The sequence below is a fragment of the Hemibagrus wyckioides genome, linkage group LG17, assembly GCF_019097595.1.
Source record: "Hemibagrus wyckioides isolate EC202008001 linkage group LG17, SWU_Hwy_1.0, whole genome shotgun sequence".
In the NCBI taxonomy this organism is placed as follows: Eukaryota; Metazoa; Chordata; class Actinopteri; order Siluriformes; family Bagridae; genus Hemibagrus; species Hemibagrus wyckioides.
Window position 1 is genome coordinate 22,006,060 of NC_080726.1, and position 12,049 is coordinate 22,018,108.

The following is a 12,049-nucleotide window of genomic DNA, read 5'->3' on the forward strand; positions in this document are numbered from 1 at the left end:
AGTATATACCCCAAAATACAATACAATAATCACCGCGGTACATTCATGTGCAACTTCATATTGTACTCTTTGTTTATTTATTCTGAATTATTTTTTTGTTGTAATTTCAAAATTTGTTGCTTTTTGAGAGATGCTACACAATATTTCGTTGTCTTTCTGTTCATCATGGTTGTAAGGAGTGGTTATCTGAGTTGTTGTAGCCCTCCTGTCAAATCAAACCAGTCTGGTCTGTCCGTTCTCCTCTGGCCGCTCTCACAGCGAGGCATTTTCACCTGTTTTATGTGATGATTTGATCTGTATCTAGGCGATGTTCCAGCCTCATGATAGGCTGATTCGATAATTGCACGAACGTACAGGTGCTTTGGGTAAAGTGGACGATATGTTTGTCCAAATTGATATTTAGTAAACATCTTGTTTTAAAAAAATAGATATAGGTAGATTTTAATGAATCTACCTCGCCCTGAACGTCACATTTCAATGTCAGTGATCTGATACACTCAAATGTGTGCTTTTCGATATTCCTTGATTCTTGGTCTCTATGTTCTGTAAAATTCTGTTATCTGGAGAGAAAGCACTTTCCTAAAGCCACACTCATTTTTATTGGCCAAACATGCATGTCCTTGTAGCCAGTGGAAGAGAATGGTGCTGTTCCTCTCCTAGCAACAGGACCCTTTAGCAATTGCAATACGGAGAGCTGATACCCCGAATATTACGTCATGAAGAAAGGGAAATTAACAGTTCCCCAGAAGGGAGATGGCACATTAGCCCCTGATCTATCTCTTGCACTCTTCTTTTGAGTCCTGATAACTCTCATTGATTTTGGAGACTACATGTCGGAGGCAGCTCTCCAGCCTAGAAAACCCTGCCGTCAATATGGCTGGCTGATCATGTTTCTACTGATACTTTGCATTTATAAAAAGTGTTGAATCCTTGTCATGCAGCATGCCATTTATATAGTGTTTATTGGAGAAGTGAAGACGTATTGGTTTGCATCTTTTTAAGCAAGTTTTATTGAAATGGCTTTCTCTGGCCTCTCAAACATATGGCATGCTTTGCCAGCAAGCACAAAGCCTCTCTGTCTCTCGTTACACATGGCCCTGCTCAGGTTGCTATGTTTAGCTTTAGAGAGGTGTCACTGTGTCTCCGTCAGCACCAGCCAAATGGCCACACACAAACACATAAACACTAGGTGCAGTTGAGCTGGTTTACCAACCCCTCACCCAATGCTTGGAGCAAGTACAAGAGCGATGCTGAGACGCAGCGGAGATATCCCAATCCTCTAGGGATGGTCCTCATCAGGCCGTTAAGAACACAGCTTCAGCAAGCTCTCAGTGCCTTCTGTAAAAAAAAAAAATAAATAACTTCATTACTGAGACCCAGAAGCAACAGATGGATTACTGGTGTATGGAGACGGCTCACGGTTTTGCCGGGGTTTGAGTTTAAAGCAGGTATAATCAGATTCCACACCAGTGGCAGAGCAGAGATTCAAATAATGTGAACTCGAGACAAGTCAACATGTCCAGCTGTCACTAAACTGCTTCCTTGCCAGGAGCGCACAGTGTACATACATGTTCACAAATAGGATTTAGGGTGATTTCGAGATGAAAGAGCTCAACAATTGTGTCTGGTTCTTGGTTCAATCTGCTGAGCAAGGCAAACACTGTGCCAGTGTGGTATTATGTGTGAGAAAGACAAACTGGCTTTTCACAATCTCAGGCCTCAAACAGCTAAACAAAGGAAGAGGATTGTAAGCTTATTCGTTCCCCTCATTTTAAAGGGGTACATGTCCTCAACAAACCAGCCAGACAAATGCAGCTCCTTTGCTTTTCTGTCAAAGATCCTGTCAAAGCTAATTTAGCTGCTACTTTCTGCATGTGGATCTAGGTTCAACATTTTTTTTTTATTAATTGTAAATATTTACAGAGTAGTGTTGGCAGACTTAGCTATAGTTTGCACCCTTTTTAACACACTAGGATAAGATGCAGCACAGTGCCAAAATACCCCACAGCCCACATACTCTTAGCTTCTCAATTCCCATATTTGAGATACTTCAGCAGACCTGAGATGTACGCACGGTAAATTTTTCCCTCTTTTTTTCCCCTGCGAACTCATTTTCATTCATACCATCCCATTCGGAATGTTTTTTCTTCTTTCAGCCGCTCCTGTTAGGGGTTGCTACAGCGGATCATTGATCCGCATATTCGATTTGGCACAGGTTTTATGCCGGATGCCCTTTCTGATGCAACCATCCCATTTTTATGTGGGCTTGAGACCAGCACTGAGAGTCTAACCAGTCAGTGCAACCCAGGGACTGGGCTGGTTTTGTGCCTGGGATCCAAACTAGGCCATGGCAATGAGAGCGTGGGATTCTAGCCGCTAGACCAACAGGAAACTACCTTCTGATATGGAATAAAATAAATAAAACCTATATTATATTATATTATATTATATTTTATATTATATTATATTATATTATATTATATTATATTATATTATATTATATTATATTATATTATATTATATTATATTATATTATATTATATTTAAAATGCACCCTCCAGAATTGGTAAAGATCATGAAAATTAGCATAATATACAAAGAAGAAGAACAAGTTCTGAGCTTAAAATGTGTGGACAGTGTATATTTCTATTTAAGTACAATGTGGTGGTGTTTTTTTCAAGTCATTGATTCTTTCTTTCTTTCTTTCTTTCTTTCTTTCTTTCTTTCTTTCTTTCTTTCTTTCTTTCTTTCTTTCTTTCTTTCTTTCTTTCTCTTTCTTTCATTCATTCATTCAGTTGCCTTCAGTTACCGCTTTATGCCATTTTGGCCTTGAAAGGGATCTCGGTGTCAGATGGGTTGAATGGTTGAATGTTTGAAAAACTGCTGATCTCTTTCACACACCACACTCTCTCGAGTTTACAGAATGGAATAAACAAAAAAAACCATCCAGTGAGCAGCAGTTCTGCAGGTGGAAAGATCTTATCGATCAGTGGGGAACATTCTAACCTGGGTCAAGCAGACAGGAAGGCTCCAGTTATTTAAATAACAACTCTTTACAACTGTGATGAGCAGAAAAGCATCTTGAGAAGGATGCGCTCATGCATCGGCTGTGTGTGTAAATCTCGAGAGATGACACCGACAGCTATGCTCCAGTCAAAGTGAATGACATCACACTGATATTCCCCTTTTCTGATAACATTTTAATATAAAAATGATTTTAGTACTTGTGTATATATTATGTTAAAAATGTGCAGCATTATGACAACAATATCATTGTTGACACTATGGCAGTAACGGGTTTAGTCCTTCTGAATAAACACAGTCGATCGGGTCGATCTCTAGTGCTACATGAAAGGTCACATTAAAAGGTTTCTTGTATGTTTAATCAGCCTTTATTTCTCCAGGGTACCTGCAGCCCCAGTGGACGGGTGTTTCCTCTGAGCCTCGGCACTGTCTGTCAATGCAGAGTCGTGGTGGCGCCTGGCTCAGATCTGCTACTGCTGCCAGGGACAGTGCAGATATTGTCGTTTCCTCTCTGAATGAATCTCACCCCCCTGGTCACCCCGCCTGTTTCAGCACATTGCACCCTCTTCACATAAAAGCCACATTTGTTTTGACCCTTGCAGCACGAACTGCCATTGTTCTGTAGCTACTGTTAATATCCATCACAAATCTGCTTATTTTCAAATTCCATCAGAACCGCCACACAAAGGGATGGCTATTGCACAGAGCATAGAGTCGGGCACAGAGCAGGAGCGGAGAAAGGAGGAGGAGAAAGCACACTCGATCTTGCCGTGGTGCAACTCTGAGAGCATGACAATGGCAGCAGTGTGCAGCAGCGGCGTGATTGATAAGGATCATGTTCTGCGGAGGGGGCTGGGTTTGTCTCTCTCTCTCTTTCTCTCTATTGCGGACGAGTCGAGGGTTAAATTCGGACTTCACCTAACCAGATTTCAGCTCTGGATATCGCCATCTGCAGAAGGTCATAGCTCTGATATATACGAAAGAGCCGTGCGGATACAAAGCCACCCATGACGATCAGATTTTTGTCTGAGCTTGTACAGCCTCGGCAGTTTCTAACAAAATATATATAGTAACACTATCGCTTGCAAATGGAAAGAAGGCTCCTCCATGATCAGTTTTATCTAGCTTTCTTGCTTCCATCTTGCAAGGAAAATGCCAGAAGTGTTCAGGGTGTAACTATGGATCTGAAATCATCTTTACAGAAATGCACTCCAGCTTGCAATGGCATCAACATAATAAAATAAGAGCTCTGTTTAGATCTGTTAGAAGTTTTGTGGCCCGAAAGAGGTCTCCCTCTTCAGTGCTTCTATTCAATTCAATGCAATTTCAATTCACTTTTATTTGGGTAGCATTTTTAACAATAGGCAACTTCACTGAAATCCGGTTGTAGATTTAAGTAAGCGAACCAGAGGTGACCACATTAGGAACAACCTCCCCGAAACGACATGAAGAGGAAACCTTGAGAGAAACCAGATAAAATATAAACAACCTGTGAGTGACAATGGGCACTGGGATTATATGAACATTATTCTGTGTTCAGCAGCAGTTCTTAAGTACCAGGTGAGACTGGATTCTGAAGAAGGGGTCAGACTTGAGCAAAATATTTATTCATTCAAACTGATAGTCCATAAGCCACATGGATGAATATATAGTGGAACTAAAACTAGCTATTACATGGCAAATCTTTTGTGAGTGCTTTTAAATGTTTTTTAGATCTTTTAATTTTGGAAAATGACCTTCTGGAAAATAAAATAAAAGTGGAATTACACCGATCAGACATAACATTAGATCAGACATGTCCATTTTTCCTGCTTCTAACACACCAACTTTGAGGACAAAATGTTGACTTGCTGCCTAATATATCCCACCCACTAACAGGTGCCATGATGAGGAGATCATCAGTCTTATTCACTTCACCTGTCACTGCTCACAATGATATACCTGATCGGTGTGAGGCTTCACCTGTCAGTGCTCAGAACGTTATGCCTGATCGGTGTACAATACTGAAACATGAATCTGCAACATGTTTTAAAACCAGAGCAGGTTCCAGTTTTTTCATGGTCATTTGTTAGCATGAAACGATAACACGGATGCACTGCCGCAGAAGTCTGTCTTACAAACAACCATTCAAGAGACGCAATATCTCAAAAACAATCAATAAATCTTGCACATGTAGAATAAAATGTTAGTTCTACATATTTACCATCAAACGTTCTAGTTTTCTAATGGAAAGAACAGTCTGGAAATAATAGCAAGCATTCATAAACTGCAAGATGTCTTAGACTCGCGGAATGATAATCAGTGTTCTAGTTCTTGAAGAACACTTTGCAGCAGTGTGTGCAGGACATCCAATTACTCTAGGTGGAAAAGCACTATATATACTGAAGTGTAAACAGAGAGACTCTTGGCCGTGTCCTGGCGGATTTTGCCCTCCCTCTTCCTAACCTCACTGTTGGCTCCGTCTCTGGCCGTGCACCTGATAAAGGCTCACCTTCTGTAGCATGCTCTTTCTTTCGACAGACTCCTACAAAGCTTCTGTTTCCTTTTATCTTTTTACCCTTGTGTGTTTAATGGATTGACTTGAAAAGTGAACAAAGCCACTTGAATCTCCTCCCCTTTCCTTTGTCCTTACTTATCATTAGTTCATGGAAAGCAATCTTTAGCCTGATGTTTTATAAACTGTCTAGAGAAGAACAATCTGTGATAGTAGCTTCAGCAAAGCAAAGATACTGCATACAATATTTTGGATAAGACTTTAGTTATTTCCATTGCTTATCAGACTTTTTGGGAAATGGTTAGTAAACTGGGCTTAGTAAATCTTTTCTATGGACTTATTATTAGGGTAATTCCCCTCCTGCATGGCAGTTGGCAGCGTCTAATCGTAGCCTCTAATCTAATCCTAAAATTTCATTGTTGTGTCTGGACAGTGTGCAATATGGCTATAAATATCTTGAATTTTGAGTTGAAAGTGTTCTGTTTGGTGGCTTAGTAGTTAGCACTGTTTCCTCACAGCAAGAACAGGACCTGGGTTCAAGGACCTGGGTTCAAATCCTGGGTTTGAATAGGCAGGGGCCTTTCTGTGTAGAGTTTGCATCTTCTCCCCATGCTTGCGTGGGTTTACTCTGGGTACTCTGGTTGTCTCCCACAGTCCAAAAACATGCATGTTTGTTTGATTGGTAATTCTAAATTGCCCATAGGAATGAGTGTGTGTGGTTGTATGTCTCTATACGTGGCCCAGTGATGGACTGGCGACCTGTCCAGGGTGTACCACTCCCTTTCACCCAATGTATGCTGGTATAGGCTCCAGCACATCCCCGTGACCCTATTTAGGAATAAAGCGGGTATAGAAAATGGATGAAGGGTTCTGTTGATGATCTAAAGCCAGCTTTTTCTGGGATGTTTGATCTGAATACAAAGGATCTCGATAGCTATATGTTTTGTGCTTGTTTACTTAAACCCAAAATAGCAGCAGAGGAAATGGTATGGTAAGAAGTAATGTGGCCAAGTGTCGACTAGTAATATCAGGACTGACTGGCATCAAGAATCTGGGCCCCAAATGGCTAATAAATTGATATTGTCCATATTGGCAAATTTTGAACTACTTTCTGGCAGCTGTACTTGTGCCTGATCCATCCTGGTGCTCTACTTCTGCCTGGAGCTTCTACAGAGAATGGTCCCATACAGATAGACCAAAGATTGCCATGATGCTGTATATAATAGAACAGGGATAGCCTAAAGATGGCTGTGGATAGTTTCACTTGGATAGCCTAAAGATTGAAAACAGTCAATACTACCAAGTCTCATTCATTATTCAGTGGATAACTTCTCCTGGAAAATATTGATTTAAAGCTAAAAACTCTAATGAAATTAAAAGACCCCAAGGCTCATACTGAAGAACCTTTCACCACGCTCAGTACTGTTGGACATAACATTGTGGAGAAAGAACGATTTATATTCGTACTTTGTGACTCCCATGTCAAAAGAAGATGATTGGTTCCAGTCTGGTTCCTCTCAAGGTTTCTTCTTGTTGTTGTTTCAAGGACTTGCCGATTTCTTGCCACTTGTCACCCCTGGCTTGGTCATTAGGGATCTAAATGTAAATTTATATCCAGATTTCTGCAGCACTGCCTGGTGAAACCATCCATTATTAAAAGTGCTATAAAAGTGAGTTGAATTGAATTGAATGAAGTAGCCGGATAAAGTGCTCCTTCAGTTGGCTATTTGCTATCAGGATAAGGTGTCTGATGTATAAAGTAATTGTCTACCGCACAGGTTTCCAACTGTGGTGCTGGAGTGCCCCCTGTCCTGCTCCTAACTCACCTGATTGAGCTAATCAGCTCTTCAACACTAAAATGTACAGGATTGGGAAAGACAGGAGCTTGAGGATTTGTTTGTTTGTCTGTTTCCTTTTTTGTTTGTTCGTTCATTCATTCTTGTTCAGTAACAGCAAGAGTCTATCCTGGGAATACTGAGTGGTAGGCAGGCTTTAATTCTTTATATGAAAGGAATGGCTATATGAAACAAGAACGGTTAAATAAATAAAAGAATGAATATTAGCAACAATGACTTTATTCAACATGCTTTTTGCCACTTGTTGTTTTTTTTTTTGTATTGTTTACTCCAGATTTGTACTCTATCTTCAGCAAACACAGTATGAGTCATTCACAATGGTTATGAATAAAACAGCCTGTCCTGCATCAGAGGCTGATCCGCTTATTATCTGTAGTGCAGTGGCAATGAATGACGAGACTCTTTGTAGGAAGCTCTGTTTGCTGTAAGACCATTTCCTCAATTAATACAAACTCAATGGAGTTCTTTGTATAGCTGAAACCTCAAATAAAAATACAGATACAGTGTATGTTCGCTGCACAGACTGAGGGTGTCTTCACACTTGTGCTCCAGTATGAACTCGCAGCTCAGTGGTGCTGCTCGTTGCGCTGCATGTAATGGGGGGGGAGGCAGCAAGGGGCCAGGTGTTGCTAGATTTGGCTTCTCAATGTCGTTGGTGATGTGAAAGGACAAAGGCAGTATTGAGGGCCCAGGCAGTGGGCTGGGAGCAGTCGGATAGTTTTACAGAAAAGCCAGTGTTTGTGCCAAGCCTGCACTCATACACAACAGACACTGTGTTCTGCTGCTCCGCTCCCAGCTTTGTCCCTGTGCACCCACCTCCCCCCACTTTTTTTTTGTTTCAGAACAGGTAGCAATAGCACTTGCATCTAGGGTGCAGATGAGAAAGCTAGATAGCTGACTGTTAAGAACATGGTTTGGCATTCTAGACTACCTCTTAACAATCCACACAAAGACACGGAGCCAGTGGGAAACATGATAAAGCAATGCACCATCCCGCTCATGGAGCAGACCAACCATCGATGCCCCTCCTTCCCATCTTCCCTCCCTCCCTCCAGATCTTGAGAATTCTCGCTCCTGCAGATATCACTTGTCTGTGTACACTTACCTGCTGTGAATGCATATCAAAGCTCTTGCGTCTACTTAAAAAGCAGAGCTTGCATTTGTTAATGATGTGCTGCATGTTTCACAACTCCTGTAAACTCAGTGAACAATTTTTGGTTCTGGGCAACGGCATCGCTTGACAAAAGTGCTTTTTGAGAACCGCATTTTGTCAGTGGATCCGAGTGAGGCAGCTATTTTAATAACATATGCGTAAATCTGCACCATCCACAGAGGAAACGAATGAAGCCACACCAAGGCACACAATCACACCCACCCCGTCCTCTCCAACCCGGCCTCTGAGTGTGTGTGTGTGTGTGTGTGTGTGTGTGTGTGTGCGTGGTTATGTGCGGCTGGTTTGATTCTCACAGGGGTGTGAACTGCCTGCTGCATGAAAACGGAGAAAGATGACACTGATGTGATAATGAGGCCCAGCCCAGTGGCCTAGACAAACAGCTTGTCTTTGCCCAACTGACACGCCATCAGGAAGCAGGCAGCGATGGTGCGGCTCTCATGGAGCTTAGTACTGCGAGTCGTGCATTCTGTCTGCGTCTCATTAGCAGGCCTGGGCCTCAGTGGTGCTCTCTTCAACCTTCCCCCTCACACACTGCCCTTCCAGCAGGTTCTGCCATCATCCAGTCACCTACATGGGCTCAATATTAAAGCACTGCAAACAATGTCCTGAAATGTCAAGTCAGCAGCACAACAAGCTGGTCTTCACATATGTATGTAAGAGTCATGCGGTGAAAGATCGAACACAAGAAAAGACAGCAGATGCTTCCCGGGTTCCTCATTTGCAAATGGTAGAGGATATGTTATAGTTAGGTCATAGGAAGAAAGCAAGTTGTGGGTGCCTTAAAAAAAGAGGTGTCAAGAAAGGCAGAGAAATGCAGGGGATGTGATAAAAAGTGTATCGTTGTCTTTTATCCTACCTGATGCAGGACAGGAACGGACAAAGAAATGTGGGTTGAATCTCCTTTTTTCTGTTTTGCTAGGTGTGGATGTTATTTATTCGTCTTTTCTTCCTCTTTCTGTCTGCAGCATCATGGTGCTTTAGCTGGGCATACTCACGTCTAAGATGGCAGCTGAACAGCCTCGGTAATGCCACCAACACACCAATCGACTTTCCACATGAATTCTGATTACTTTTTTTTTTTTTTTAAATATTCCATCCTGCTACGTGCCTTCAGATTTCACACTGCAACATTAACGAGAGCTGACACAGGGGATTAGTAGCAGACAGCTGGAATGCCCGGCCCTTTTGTGCTGCGTGAATCTCAGCCAAAAGCCTTCTCACCGAGGCCAAGAGAGACCTGGGAAAAAGACTTCTCCTTGGAAATAAACACAAGACTGGCCAAACGGAAGGAATGTGCCACCAAGGGACAAAACAAGTCGGGGACTGTGCAGTGATCAGACAGAGTGCACTGTCTAGGGGCTGCAACCTGAAGATCTCCGTTTTGTTTTCCGTTCCGAATTCAGTGAACATCACCTTTAGTAAATAAGTGAACCCGTGGAAGGGAATGCTACCTTGATCTTGTCCACACATACACTACCTGGCCACTTTAATAAGAACATCTGTACACCTGCTCATTCATGCAACAGTATGAAGAAGATGATAAAAAGGCAATGTTTATTCAATTTTCAGCTGTCCAGTTTTGCTGTGCCTGTGTCCACTGTCTATCTGTAGCCTGTTAAACATGATTTGGTCATCTGCTCTTGAAGCTGATATCTACCTCATGGATCGGCATTTTGAGATGATTTCTGCTCACTTCGGCTGTAAAGAGTGGCTACCTGAGGTCCTATAGTCCTTCTGTCAGCTCAATCCAGTCTGGACATCCTTTTTATGTCTCTCTTATCAAAAAGTCTTTTCCACTTGTAGCACTAATGCACTAATGCCATTCTGTTTAAATGGAGATGATTATGTGTAAAAATCAGCAAAAAATCATCATAAACCATGCCACACTCAAGATCAGATTTCTGACAATCCATTCGGATGTTTGGTGTGAAGAATTTGCCTTAATGGCTTTAAGCATTGCATTGCTGCTACATGACTGAGTGCTCATGATTTATTTAATAAATGTATGAGGGGCCAGGTGTTCCTAATAAAGTGGCCAGTGAGTGTAGACACTTTTATGAAATGGATTAAAGAATAATGTTCTATGCTGTTTTACGTATATATACACTGTATAGAATTATTTTAACACAAGATTTCAATCATAATTTTTTTTTTTCTTATGCAGCACATTTTCCTTGCTGGTTTTTAAAACAATCAATAATAAAGATAAAGCCTTGTTTAGAATGAAAAATAGCAGAAGGTTGAAGAACACCTGAGGGAACCTGAACCACTCCACAGCACTAAACATTTCAAGCTCCCTTTCAATTTCTTATATTATATTCTTAACCTTTCGGACCACAGGTTTTATACAGAGTAAAAATGCAGAGCCCCTGGAGAACAGAGCACAAGCTGCGAAAGCAGGACCATGCTCCAGACTTTATTATTTCCCTGATTGTGCTTACTTATACTTTCATTTCTTCTTTACAAACTGTGCAGATAGCTCTGCAGTCTTTTTTTACACGTGCTGATCAAAAGCAATAACGTAAAAGAGGCGATGAGGGTAAAAAAAAAAAGTTAGGGGAGAAAATAACTGATGAAAATAATATATTAGCTTTTATGAATACCAGAAATCATTATGAGTAATGGTTTATGAAATAATTAGCCTTTATTCTTTTGATGGGTGACAATACTTACGGAGTTGACTGTACACACATAGATAGAGGAATAATAATTAGTCAGTAATTATGTTGACTTACGAATAAGAAGTTTCTGTAGAATTTAATGAAATCATTAGGCAAAATATGAACTAATTGCAAAAATAAAATCATGATAAATAATAATTGAAAACATTTAATTGAGATTATTTTATTAAATCATACAACATTCAATTAACAATATTTCTTTATAAGCTTAATTATATAAATATACCAAAAAGTGCAACAGAAAAAAAACTGAGACATGACATATATATATATATATATTGCCTCAATCATTTGTTAAAACAGTTAAAAGAATATATTTACTATAATATATATATATATATATATATATATATATATATATTTTATTAATATTTAATATATATATTACACTATATGTTCAAGATTAAATTTATACATATGATTCAAATATTAGAATCATAGATCTATAGTCATTTGTGTTCACACACACACACACACACACACACACAAAACCCCTTGTGATTTAGTTGCTTAGACTCAGAGTAGAAATGATGTTCCAGGGATTTGATGGCATTGCAGAAGCTTGGTGAGCGTTTCTATGGCAACTCATGAGTCTGGTCACGCCTCATTAGAGGACACAGCGTTTTTTTTTTTGCGTAGCCTGGATAGTTCCGGAATCTACTCTCTCCATGCTAATTGCCTTCGGATGCCATCGGCTCGCTGCGCACAGCGGTGTCACACATCCCTGATGAGACTCTCTCTCTTTATTTCTTTCTCTCTCTTTCTCTCTGACGGCAAACGTTCAACCTTTCATGGCACGGATAGTGTTTGTTAAGATCAG

General features: G+C 40.7%; 1 long non-coding RNA gene across 1 annotated transcript in view; it reads right to left on the bottom strand.

Moving 5' to 3' along the window:
* Positions 1 to 212: 212 nt before the first annotated feature.
* LOC131368427 (uncharacterized) overlaps positions 213 to 12,049 on the bottom strand; it is a 34,040-nt gene continuing 22,203 nt past the window's right edge. The window contains exon 3 of the long non-coding RNA XR_009207037.1: positions 213 to 1,338. This is a non-coding gene — a long non-coding RNA (uncharacterized LOC131368427). The remainder of the gene's footprint in view (positions 1,339 to 12,049) is intronic.